Raw genomic sequence first — 12209 nt, 5'->3', positions numbered from 1 at the left:
AAGTAACCAGGGAATGTTCCTTCTCTCAGATATCCTCCCGTATATCATATGAACGTATTTCCTCTCTGCTGAAAAGCCATAAAAAGGCACTTTTCCGTATTTCTATCATTTCATGGCCACGCGATGGAGGAGGCGTCTTCAGATCCATAGTGGTCCACCCCCTGGAAGGATGCTGCAGACAGAGTTTCCTCTCATCTCCTGAACACGTGGAGATGCACCTGGGGAGGGGCTGGGAACACACTCCTCTTCTCATGAAGCCCCCAGGCGGCGGGGCTGGGCCAGCACACGCACCCCACCGGGAGTGGGACCCTGCTCCACACACAGCTCCCTGGCGTCGGGTTCCCGGACGCAGTGCCCCGCCCCTGAGGCGAGGGGTCCACCCCGTTGACAGACCAGGAAACTGGGGCCCAGGTCGGGGGCGCTCTCTCCTGAGTCTCACGGACTGTCGGCCGTGAACCTGCCCCTAGCCAGGTGCTCTGACCCCAGAGCCAACGGGACAGATTCTGTCCCACATCACACAGCACACCTGTGAGGGCACGTGCGCCCTAGTCGAGGTGGACGTCCAGCCACGCTGGGTGTCAATCGTGAGCTGAGCTCTCGAGGGGCTGGTGCCCTTGGCCTACCCTGCAGGTCGGGGAGGGTAGCAGAGGCAGCCGGGGTCCATACCGGCGTCCAGCCCCCTGCTCTTGGGGTGGAGAGAGGACGAGGAATGACACCGATGGCATGAATGTCTCCAGGCAGAGGGACTCGGGCTGGAACCAGAGGCTCTGCGGCCATGTCCTCCCTCTGCACAGGCTCTCCATCTGCTTTCCAGGGTCTGAGGACTCATTTCACCTCCCCGGGCCTCCTCTCCTCCCTGACCTCCCAACTCTGATCGAAGGCCCTCCTCCCGTAAGATGACAGATGTCATCCCATGAAGAGGCTGCTTCATTCGTGGACGCAGTTACTTCAGTTAAGAGCACAGCCAGGTGATGATCAATGCCGAAACTAGCTCACATCCCAGAACCGGGGCGACGGTCACGGCGGGAGTGCCCACTGGTCCCTGGACAGGTACGTCTCCACCGGCCCCGCCGTCCGGCACAAATGAGCCGGGGCCTGAGTTCCCCTGTCTCCCCTCAAGCCAGCCTGGGCACTCCTTCCTCGGAAGCCCTCTGCAGCCCCTCCTGACCTTTGCATAATTAGCAAATCTGCATTGGGGGGTGGACACCCCTGGGGAGCCGTCCGGCCCCCAGCGATCCTGTCCAGACTGGAGCGCACGGCAGCGGCCATCCATCATGCTTGGACTCGGGCCTGCGCGCTGGTGCCGGCCGTCCACTCGCAGGGACTGGCGGGCCCGAGCCCCGGTGAGAACAGTGACGGATTCACAAGCACCAGTTGAATTATCCTCTGTAACGGTGATGCATATGGTTTGGGCCTTTCTGGAGATAATGGTTGTTTATCCATTTTTAGACCCAGGAACGGCTATCAAGTCCCTTCAGCTGCCTATTCAGAGAGGGGACTCGGGCTTTCTTTCCAGGGGTCCCATCTGTCACAGGGAAGCAGTGGGGCAGGTCTACTCTGTGTCTGTCCTGTGAAGAGAGCTCTTCCAACAAAAGCTTTCGAGCGTCCGATGGGCTGGTCCATACAGGCCCCTTCGGAGGAAACCGGCTGTATCGTCCCAAGATGGTTCCTACGTTGGGTAGCCTCCCCTGCCGGCTTTGAGATGTGATTATAAAAGAGCCTCGAAACCGTAACATCCTCCCTTTCCCCCCTTGGTAACCGTAAGTTTGTTTTCTATGCCTGTGGGTCTAATTCTGTTCTGTATGTAAGTTCATTTATATCATGTTTTAAAAATTAAATTAGGAGTTTGGGATTGACACACACACTACTATATATAAAATAGATAACCAACAAGGATGTGCAGTAGAGCACAGGGAACTATACTCAGTATTTCGTAATAATAACCTGTAAGGGAAAAGAATCTGAAAAAGAATATATATAAATATATATATATGTATAACTGAATCACTTTGCTGTGCATCTGAAACTAACACAACATTGTAAATCAACTGTATTTCAATTAAGAAAAAAGCAAACCTAGGGTCAAGACGGGAAGCTATCTCAGCAGTTCGGAACCTGGGGCGTGGAATCTGAGGTCCTCCGTGGGGCCGTCGGGAGGACCAGCCCGTCTCCCCCAGCCTGAACGTCCAGGCCATTGGGCTTGTGCTGGGTTCCGCTTAGGGTCACGTTTACCACAAGTCTGCTCTCAACTCCTGCAGCGTCGGGTGAGAGGGGCGGAGGCTGGTGAAGGGAGTGTCCACACAAGGGTGACTGTACCACGCGCCCCTGAATTATTAGTCTCATTAAAGCGCTCTGTTCACAGGCAGGGAAACGAAGTCCCAGGCCAAGGAAGGCCCCCACGTTCAAGGCTGAGCCTGGCCGCCGGGCACCTGGGGGTGGGCTCCATCGCTCCCTCCCTGTCTGGTCACTGCCACCTGATGGGACCCCTGTTTGCCTCGCTGGACAGCCCGAGCCCCCGTGGCGGGGATGTGGGCCTGGGTTTGTCACCAGCACGTGGTGGTGCCGGGACATTTCAGGGTCTCCATGTGTCCCTTTAACCGGGCGACGGGTCTGAGGTCTCACAAGGTCTGCTTGGCAGGACTCACGGGTCACATGGGAGAGCCGGATTTAAAAATTAAAGCAAATGGTGGTAATTAGTAGGCAGGGGGACGCTGGGTCCCGGCTGAGGCGCCCCGCATCCCTAAGGACATCTTTGTTTGGGGCCCGTGTCTGGGTCATAACAGGATGAGAACTAAAAGTCCTTGTCTGCGCTGTTATAAATTGTTCTGATGTATCTCTTTAGAACATTATCTTCAAGGAGGAATAAAGACCGTCTACTTATCTTACGCTGCACTCCAGGAGAGCGTGATGCATGGGAAGCTGGATGTACGAAGCAGACCCATTTAGGGGACATTATTTATCTTGCGAAGGAGCCGGGAGATCTGTATTTGTAAGAGGACACACGTAGGCTTCCTTCTAATGGCAGCTGTCCCACGTGTGCAAACGTTTATTTACGATTCATGGATGCCTTGAAGCAGGAGCAAGGGGGGGAGACAGGAGACGGGAGGGTTTTGCAGGTCTGTCCGGAAAGTGTCAATCCATCAGCAGAAGGATAGAAATTGCTGGGCATAAAAGTTCTCCACCACACGTACGGCCCGTGAAGAAAGTCACACCTGGCAGGACCTCGCGGGGCTCAGAGAGCCCTGTGGGAACCGGCCAGTCGTACATCAGAGAGGAGATGGGTGTGTGGTGGCGCCCAGGGTCACCCAGGCCCAGAGTGAGGAGTCAGACGATGGGGCGCCCGGCTCGGGACGTCTCGCCCACAGCCCGGGGCCCTGGTTTCCAGGGAGGGGCGCACCTCTGCAGACTTGCAGCCGTGGGAGTTGCATGCACGCTTGTGGAGAGAGGGCGGCAGTCCGCAGGGCAGCAGAGCAATCACAGCCCTCGCAGAGCTGCCTCGGGCTGTGCTAATGAAGGCAGGAGGCCCCCTGGCGGATCAGGGGGGCCGCCCGGCCATGTCACCAGGTGATGAGGGAGCAGCGACCTGCGAGCCGGCAGCACGGGGATGGCGATGAAATTCGGCGGGGCTGGTGCATTCCCTCCTTCATTCATTCAGCCCGTGTTTATGAAACAAACTGACAGGTAAGGCGGGCACGTGCTCGGCTCTGGGATAGAGCAGGGGACAAAGTGAGAGGGGCTCTGCCCCTCGGGCTCCCATCCTGGCTGGGGGTCAATCCTGCTTGGAGGTGCCGAGAAACGATGCAGGGAACCAGGATGCTGTGAAGGGGCCTGGGCAGCTGACCCAGACTCCAGCTCGGTGACACCAGGCGATGCCCTGGGGGGCCCTGGGCTCAGGTGGGGAAGAGCTGTCTCTGCACAGAGCCAGGACAGCGTGGCTCCCGTGAAGAGCTGAACTGTGCCCAGCTGGGGCAAATTGCAGTGTCTCGGGAGACAGCCCAGGGGAGACCCGGACACAAGACGCTGGGCCATAGGGCCTGCACTGGGGACTCGCTGGCGATGCCTGCAAGCTGGAGTGATGCTCTGGTGTCTTCAGTGGTCCTGAGGCCGCTGCGGTGAGTACTGGCCACAGCAGAGAGGGAAGGGGTGAGCTGGAGGCAGGCGCCAATCTCTGCAGAGAGACTGGAGGGACCCGGCAGGTAGAACTGGAAGAATCCGGGACAGCACGGAAGGGTGGCTTGGAGATGGGTTTTGATGGCGGGAGGTGGGTGCGACAGGCCTGGGACACAGGGTGAGGGGCAGCTATTCCCTGCCTTCCTGGGAACGTGGGGAGCAGGGAGAGACCACGAGACCCAGCGTGCACCTGCTCCGCCGGTGACGGGACGAGCGGGGCGAGGGTGTCTGCCGGCCACGGATGCGCGACTATACACCCTCGAAGAGGCTTGAGCTGGGGAGGGAACAGTGTCCAGATCATAGAAGCTGGAAACTACTTCAAATGAGGACTGAGGGGAGGAGACACCCCGACCTGCAAGGTCCCCACCCTGATGTCGGATTCCCACAAAGCCTGCCCGGGAGCCTCTTCTGGGTTCAGAAGACCCAGCGAGAGCTGTGCCTGGAGACACCCTTTCCCTCCCACCCCCAGAGCTGCCTGCGTGTTCTACAGGAAACAACTCCATCCAGCCCTGCAGGGCGGCCCATGGTTCCATGGACGGGGTGCGAGGGCCGGGGGTAGGTTCTGGAGTAACTCCCCTGAGCGAGGATGCTATGGGGGGTAGGGGGGACCCAGGGCCCAGAGTCCCTGCGCTCGAGGACCCACCCGGGGCATGCCGGCTGGGCCAGGTTAGGGCTGTGCTCCTTACCCTGGCGTTACGGAGACAGTAACCTTCAGAGAACTGTATTTATTTTTATTTGTTACATATTTGATTTTTATCAAAAGAATACATATAATTATTTTAGGGCTTCAAACGGGCCGATCCGTCCCAGACCCGCTCCTCGGAGGTAACCTGTCCTCTGCTGGTCGTTGCCGTCTGTTCAGGGACTAGGTCTGTGCGGAGTTTTCGTTTACCGGCTCTGCCACTGCATACTGACTCCTCTGCTATAGCGTAACTCTGCTCAGTTACGTCTGCCTCTCTATGACGTCAGGTTGCTATTCTAAACCCCCACAACCGTCACCTTTGTAAACGGTGCACCTGTATTTCCTGTTTCATCGACTCTGGATCGATTCTCTAACCTTCCCCTCAGGTTGCTGTTTAAGCCCCAGACCCCTCCTCGGCCTCGCCCCTCCCGCGTGCAACCCCCCAACTCCTGACCTGACACGGCCCTGGCTGGCTGTCAGGCCAGCATTGCTTTCTGTTCTGTATTATTAAGTTTTCAGGTGGTTCTAAGAGTCAAAGCGCAGGTGCTATGCCAGCATCACTGGTGGATATGCAGATTCCCAGGCCCAGAGCCAAGGAGTGGCTCTGATTACATCGCCTTTTTCTCACGAGGCTGGTTTTGGGTTTTCTTGCCCTGCTTTCTCTTTCTCCTGCATCTTTCCTTTCATCACACCCTTAAGCGTCTCTAACACCTGAGGTACATCTCACCCTCTCTCAGCTGACGGAGCCTGTTTATCTTGTAGACACTCATCTCCAAGGACCCTCCTCGGCTCGGACCCCCCAGGGGACCCCTCCACGTCTGTGTCCTCAGGACATTCACTCCCCGCGCAGGTCAGCATGCGTCTGCCCCCCCCCCCCGCCCCCACACGCACTTATCTCGCGTAGGTTCAGGGGCAGCACGGGTTTGGGTTTGGACTTTGCCTCCGGGTGTAGGGACACGGGGGACGGGCCGAGGAAGGGGGACGGGAGGATGCCCCCTAAAATGGTCGGAAAGCCCCACGGGCGGGTGCCTGGAGCCAACACTTGCCCTTGTGGCCGCCCCCAGGTCCCTGAGGCACGTGGGGTGCTACCTACTCTCCCAGCACCCAGGAATCTGGAGAAGGAGGTGGATCCCGAGGACGCGGCCCAGTGGGGGCGTTGCTCATCCCTCTGTCCGTCAGCTCCTCCAGCGGCCTCAGTCCTCTCCAGACAGCGTCCCCTGGGGCCCCTCATGGTCACCTCGGGGACCTCCGACTCCTGGGCACTCTTCTTTGGGCATTTCTCCCTCCACCACCTCCCCTGCTGCATCTGGTCCCTGCAGCCCTGGCCTTCCCGCAAAGGCCTTTTTAAGTCACTGCTGTCACTCACTTTCCCTGCGTTTTGGGGAGTTGCACAAAGTGATCCGTAAAACTTTTAAACCAATTCTGAGCAGGTACCCCCTCCTTTCACTGGCCTGACCCTGGAGTTCACATCCCCTCGGAGGTCTGCCCGAGAGTCCTCAGCCCCCTCAGCAGGACAAAGGTGTGCGCGCGCACACGCACACACACACACACACACACACACACACACCATGCACACGGCACAGACACGGGTACACGCGTGCATACCACACAGACGCGCCCGCCACGCCTCCTCAGATTATCTGATGCTTGGCTCTGCAATGGGCTTTCTCGACCGGGAGACGTCTTGGGGCTCTTCAGGACAAATGTATTTCTCTCTGTCTCTCTCATTTAAATACGAGCCTAGAAATCCTTAGAAGGAACGTATTGTAATTTAAGCTCGTTTGGCCACTTCTCTGCTGAGTGTCACTGTTTTGTTTCTAATCAGCTCTCGTGAGCGTGGCCCACAGATGTCCCAGGCACAGTCTGCAGCTGGACCTCCTGCCTCTTAATTTAGTTCTGAGTGGAATTAGTCCTTGTGTTGTCACTTTTTATATCAACACTGATGTTTTCCGAGATGACTTTGCCAGTCGCTCCTTATGCCAAATGTTTCTTGCTGCTCCGTTCCCCTGAAAGCTCCCCCAACTTGATTACCCAGAGTCGGGGAACACTGTGCTGGTGGCGGGAGCTCGCGACACACCATTCTGTTCGGAGCGCCCGTGCGGGTTCCTGCGGCTGTGGCCGTGGAGACGTCTCTTCTCGGGAAATGCCCGCTGCATGTGGCTCGTCTTCTTTTCTCACTGATTTATAGAAGTTTTAAAATTTATTCTGATTTCTGTTAGTCTGATTTCCATTTTAAATGCTGGGATATTTTCTCCTGCATGTCACCTGTCTTCCCACTTAATTTATGGTGGTTTTTGTTATCACACTGTTGAAACTTTATTACGTAGCCAACATTTTTTTTTTTTTATGACTTCTGGGTTTCAGGCTTTGATTTAGAAAACCTAGCTTGTTCCACGATTACGAAATAGTCCCTGAGCATCTTCCGGTCTTGTGTGCCTCCGTTTTACTTTGAGATCGCAAAGGCTGCTGGGCTGAATCAGGTGATGGGTGTCATCTCATGAAGGCCTTAGGTGGAGAGGGGCGGGTCTCCCTCTTCTCCAGATGTGGAGACGAGACGGCAGCTCAGAGAATTTTGTTTTTCCTTTTTCTCCCCCAAATGGCTTAGGTTGAACCATCGGGAAGCAAACAAAATAGAGGAGAATTCCATGTCAATGGCTCTGCGGCCTGAGCTGGGGCGGGAGGGGCTGGGCTGGCCCATCTGGTCCCTTCCGCACAGAGGTGCTTGCGTGCTCTGGCTCAGGAGGGAAAGAAGCCCGCTCCCTCCCGGGAGTCCCCCGGGACCGCCCCCGCCCCCGTGCGTCTGCGCTGGTGTCACTGGCGGGCATCGGAAGGGACTGCTGTCTACACTGCTGTCCACTGTGTTTGTAGCTTCTCAGCCCAGAGAGTCCAGCCGTCCAGATCCTTCGCGCCCGTCTGAGCACTCGCCTGGCTGTCGGTCACGGCCTTGGACTCCTGTGTCACGGCGGGGACCGCGGCCACCTCACAGCCTGCTGAGCTGCGTGGCCTTGCTGTCCCCAGAGCCAGCACAAGTGCCTGACACGCCGCTGGGCACGGAGGCCTGGCTGACGTCTCAGGGGACAGAGGCCACTCCCCTGGAGCATCCCTGCTCTGGGTGTGTATGCCACGTGCCCGCGTAAACCCGAAGGGACGTCTCCATTACCACATGGATCCCGTCACATCACACCATCCGCTGCATCCTGTGCCGTGGGTGTCGGGTTTCTCTTCTTCCCGCTTAAAACACTTCTCTTCCCGTGTCAGACAGACACTGGGCTGTTCTCACGCCCGTCGAGGGGCCGTTAATACAAACGCTCGGTGACGCAGCTGTGAGGGGTGTGCAGTTCTTCTCAGAGGAACGCTGGCGGGCGATGAAGAGTGTCCCCGACACGGCCGTACACCTGCCCGCCGCGCGCCGGCCGCGGCGACGGTTAGACGTGGGGACCTGCGGCAGCCCTTGCGCTGGGCCGGGAGGGCTGGGAGAGGCCCGCTCTCAGCTCGGCTACTTCCCGACCCGCGTCCGGGGTGGCTGAGCCCTGCTCTTAGACCCCAGACCCCCACAGACAGTGAAGGCAGCCTCCTTGTCACTGCGGGATGAGGCTGCTTCCTGCACAAAGTAAGCGTGGCGCCCCTTGCTCCGTACCTGAATCTTCCGGCGTCTTTTGCGTCCTCTGCTCAGGGCGTTTGTGAATAAGTTCAGTGGAGGGTGGGCTCGCAGGCCCACACGGGCCCGGGCGGTTGGGAGCCCGGCTGCCTGCAGATGCAGATGGGAACCTCGCCCAGGGTCACTCAGCCCCCATGTCCTGTGCGCAGAACCCAGGGCCGACACCCAAGGGGACGCCTGAGTGGAAGGCCCAGGACGCAGGCGCGGCCACCCACAGGCAAGCGCGCGGGCACGCAGGTGCCTGCAAGCCCGCCGTCCAGCTCCTGGGGGTGCGGCAGCTTTGTTGGTCCCTCCTCTGCCCGGCTGGCCCTGAGCAGCTGCTTAGTGGACACGGGGGGCGGGCAGTGAGTGGACGGTCCCCTGGTCATGTGCCCACAGCCCTTTGCTCCATGAGGAAGCTGAGGGTTGAGGGCCTGGTGAACCGCCCCTTGTCCCTCCCTCTGCGGTGGGGCTCACGCTCGCCCTGCCATGTGCTTCCGATCCGCCCCGACTCTGCTCGTGCGCACTGCTGCCCCGCCGTGGGACAGCCCCTGCCCTCCATGCATCTCTGACGAGTCCCCTTCCCTCCTCTCCCAAAACCCCAGCCTCCTCCCTCGGGCCCAGATGCAGGCCGGCCACCCAGCCAGGCGAAGGTGGTGATGGAGGCTTCCATGCACACAGGGAAGTTCCATCTGTCTCCTGCCCTGCTGACATCACTCAAAATCCATGCAGACGGCCAGAGCCCTCCTGGAGGAGTGGGGACCGGCTCCCCATGGGGTCTGCGCTGAGGCCTGTAGCGGCCACCCCAGCTGGGGCCACACCGGGCAAGTCCTCACTGCATCCTCCCACCGCAGCTCGGGAGGGACCCCTGGGCCAACTGCCACCCCCAGAGGCCGACCGTGGACTCTATCTGGAGGCCTCGAGGGGGCCTCGGTGTCAGCCGGGAGCCTGGGCAGAGTCCAGAGCACACTAATACTGCCTTATTACACAAACCCGGCCCCCGTGCTCCACCACGACTTACTGACGAGTAACTGGGGGCCTGAGCCCTGTTTAATAGCAGGCCCATTGGAGCTGAAATGGTAGGAGCCCCGGGGATGGCTCTGCCCTCGTGGTAAGTGGGTCTGTCCTGACCTCACCCCTGGTGGAGCCCACTCGTCTGTGAAGGACTGAGTGAAAGGCCTCTGTCTCAGCTCTGCCCCACCCAGCGGCCTTCCCCGCCCCACACTCACCCCAGCCTGGGACCCCTGAGCAGAGGCCACCTCCACGGGGAAGGGCCCTGAACTTGGACCGAAAGAAGTTTCGGACTCACCTCTGATCACCTCTGCCCACCCTGGGGGTGTGGGGTCTACCTAAGTGAAGGTTCCCTTTCCCACGAACGGCTCAGGGTCGCCTCTGACCCCCGGGCTTTGCTCGCCCTGCCCACCCACTGGGGCCTCCCTGACCCAACTTCCCACCCCAGCGCTGCACGGGGAGCCTTCTGCGTGCGGGTTTGTAACCATTCAGGTCTGCAAGGCCGACGGACCAGGAGGACACGGCCACAGAGGAGGAGGCTTCGTGCCCACCATTCCCAGAGGAGGGGCCGCCGTGCTGCGGGGCCCACGGGGACGCACAGGTCAGCCATAGGCAGAGGGAGCGCGGCAGCTGCGGGAAGACTGCCCTGCTCAAAGCAGGTGGCAGGTGGGAGGGAGGTGAGGGGTGTGGGCTCCGGGCACGTGGGACGTGGGCTCACAGGAGGGGAGTTCGCTATCTCCAAGGGTCAGATACTCTGAGAGGGGCCGTCCCTCCCCGGTCAGCAAGCCCCCAGTCCAGCACCAGATGCAGAAATGGGAAGCGAGGTTAACACAGCGCCATGCTGGGCTTCTCTCGGACTCCTGCTACAGCCCTGAGCGTTCTCTGTCCCGCTTTACGTCCGTGGGCACGACTGCCGCCGCATGACCAGGGTGCGGCTCCATCTGTCCTGGAGTCCTTGCCTGTGCTGCCGGGACAGGGCTCAGCTCACCCGGCCCTGGACGATGAGGATGGGCCAGGCCCCGGAATCCCTGCTCTGTCACTTTCGTGCGTCTGCAAGGGCTGATCCGCTCCGAGGACACAAACCACAGACAGAGCCAGAGCTCTGAGGCCACCGGAGGGCCGGGCGATGGCTGGGCAGGGCCCCCGAGGCTCTGCTGAGACCTGCACATCAGGAAGCCGGCTTGCCTTCCAGTAATTCAAAAACTGGAAGATTTTTGTAAACTCCAGCAGACTCCCTCTCATTTGGCCTAATTAGCAAGACTTTCCTGTTTATAGAAGAAAAATTGCCTTTCACGCCTGGCCGTGTTTCTTTGCCGTTAATTATGTCTGGGTGTGGCAGCTGCAGAGTCCCCCACGGGACACTGACGTGGTGTCAGGTGATACGGGGGCGGCGGGCACCCCGTCTGTCTGGCTGGCTGGCTTCTCCCCCAGATTACACCCTTGTGGCCATTGAGTAAACACGCCCTGCCTGCCAGGAGGAAAGGCAGGGAGGAAAGAAAGAAAATCCCCAGGGATGCGTCCACCCTGTCACCGATTCCACATGAAGACTTGGGGCCAAGACCAGGAGCCGGGCCACCAAGGCCCTCTGGGGACACACACTCTCCAGGAGTGGGGAGTGGGCAGGGGCTGGGGGCCCTGGGCACTGAGGGTCTAACGGCCTCGCATGCTATTCTGGTATTTCCTGTGGGAGACACTTAAATAAAAGATGACCCAGGAGACACAGGATCTTTGGATGACCCTGAGGTCCCACCTGTCCAGCCACTTCTCTGCAGACTGGCCTCTTCCTCGGGGTCACGAGGGTGATGTACGGGAGGAGCTCGGACCCTCGGCACCCTGAGCTCCAGGCAGCCCCTGCCTCTGCCATGGGTCCCGGCTCCCCGGGGACCCCCAGCCGGTCGCGGAGAAGCTGCAGGTCAGCCTGGGGACCAGTCTCCACCTGCTTCTGCAGGCCGAGGGTGTGGCCACCATCTCCCAGCCTCAGACGACCTGGGGGAGGGGGCAGCTCATTTGTGGAACCTTCTCCAGAGGAGTGTTGATTGAGGTGAAATTGCATTTCTGCTCAGACTGATTACCTAATGTGATAGAAAAATATACAGTCTGGGAGCAAATTTAGATTTCAGCGAAAAATTAAACTGTTATAGCAAGTCGCCCGCTGAAGCATTAAACGCGTTCTCCGTATAATCGCGGCTGCAGATAGCATGGTGATGGCTGTCGCCCCAGCTGCTGCTCTGGGGGCCTTAGGACGACAGGTCCACAGCTGGCAGATACCACCTCCGAGAGCGTCCGGAAGAGAGGCCCTAACTGACTCCAGTGGGGTCTCTTCCACGAGCAGAAGGCAGCTCTCTGGGTTCGGGAGAAGGGACCACACGACACCCTCCCTCGGAATGTGGGGCCTAAATCCGCTCCGGCATCGCGCGGGGTCAACCAGAGGAGAGCGGAGGGGGCAGAAGCCCCGGTGCCCACGGGTAGGCGGGGGATCCGCCTGGCACCGCTAATCACCCGAAAGGCTGGCTCGGGACGTCCCGCCCAGACACGCCCAGCCCCCCACACAGAGGCTTCTGAAAATGAAATTCTCACTGTCAGCAGCCCCAACCCACCTCGATGGGTCACTTCACCCATTAATGGTACAGTCATTAGGGCTTCTCCCAGGCCTGGGATGTAAGATCTCACGGCAGAGAGAAGTTAGCATCACTGGATCCTGGGAGGGTC

This window comes from Delphinus delphis, chromosome 11, assembly GCF_949987515.2.
Source record: "Delphinus delphis chromosome 11, mDelDel1.2, whole genome shotgun sequence".
NCBI classification, from domain to species: domain Eukaryota; kingdom Metazoa; phylum Chordata; class Mammalia; order Artiodactyla; family Delphinidae; genus Delphinus; species Delphinus delphis.
This window is presented reverse-complemented; position numbering follows the sequence as displayed.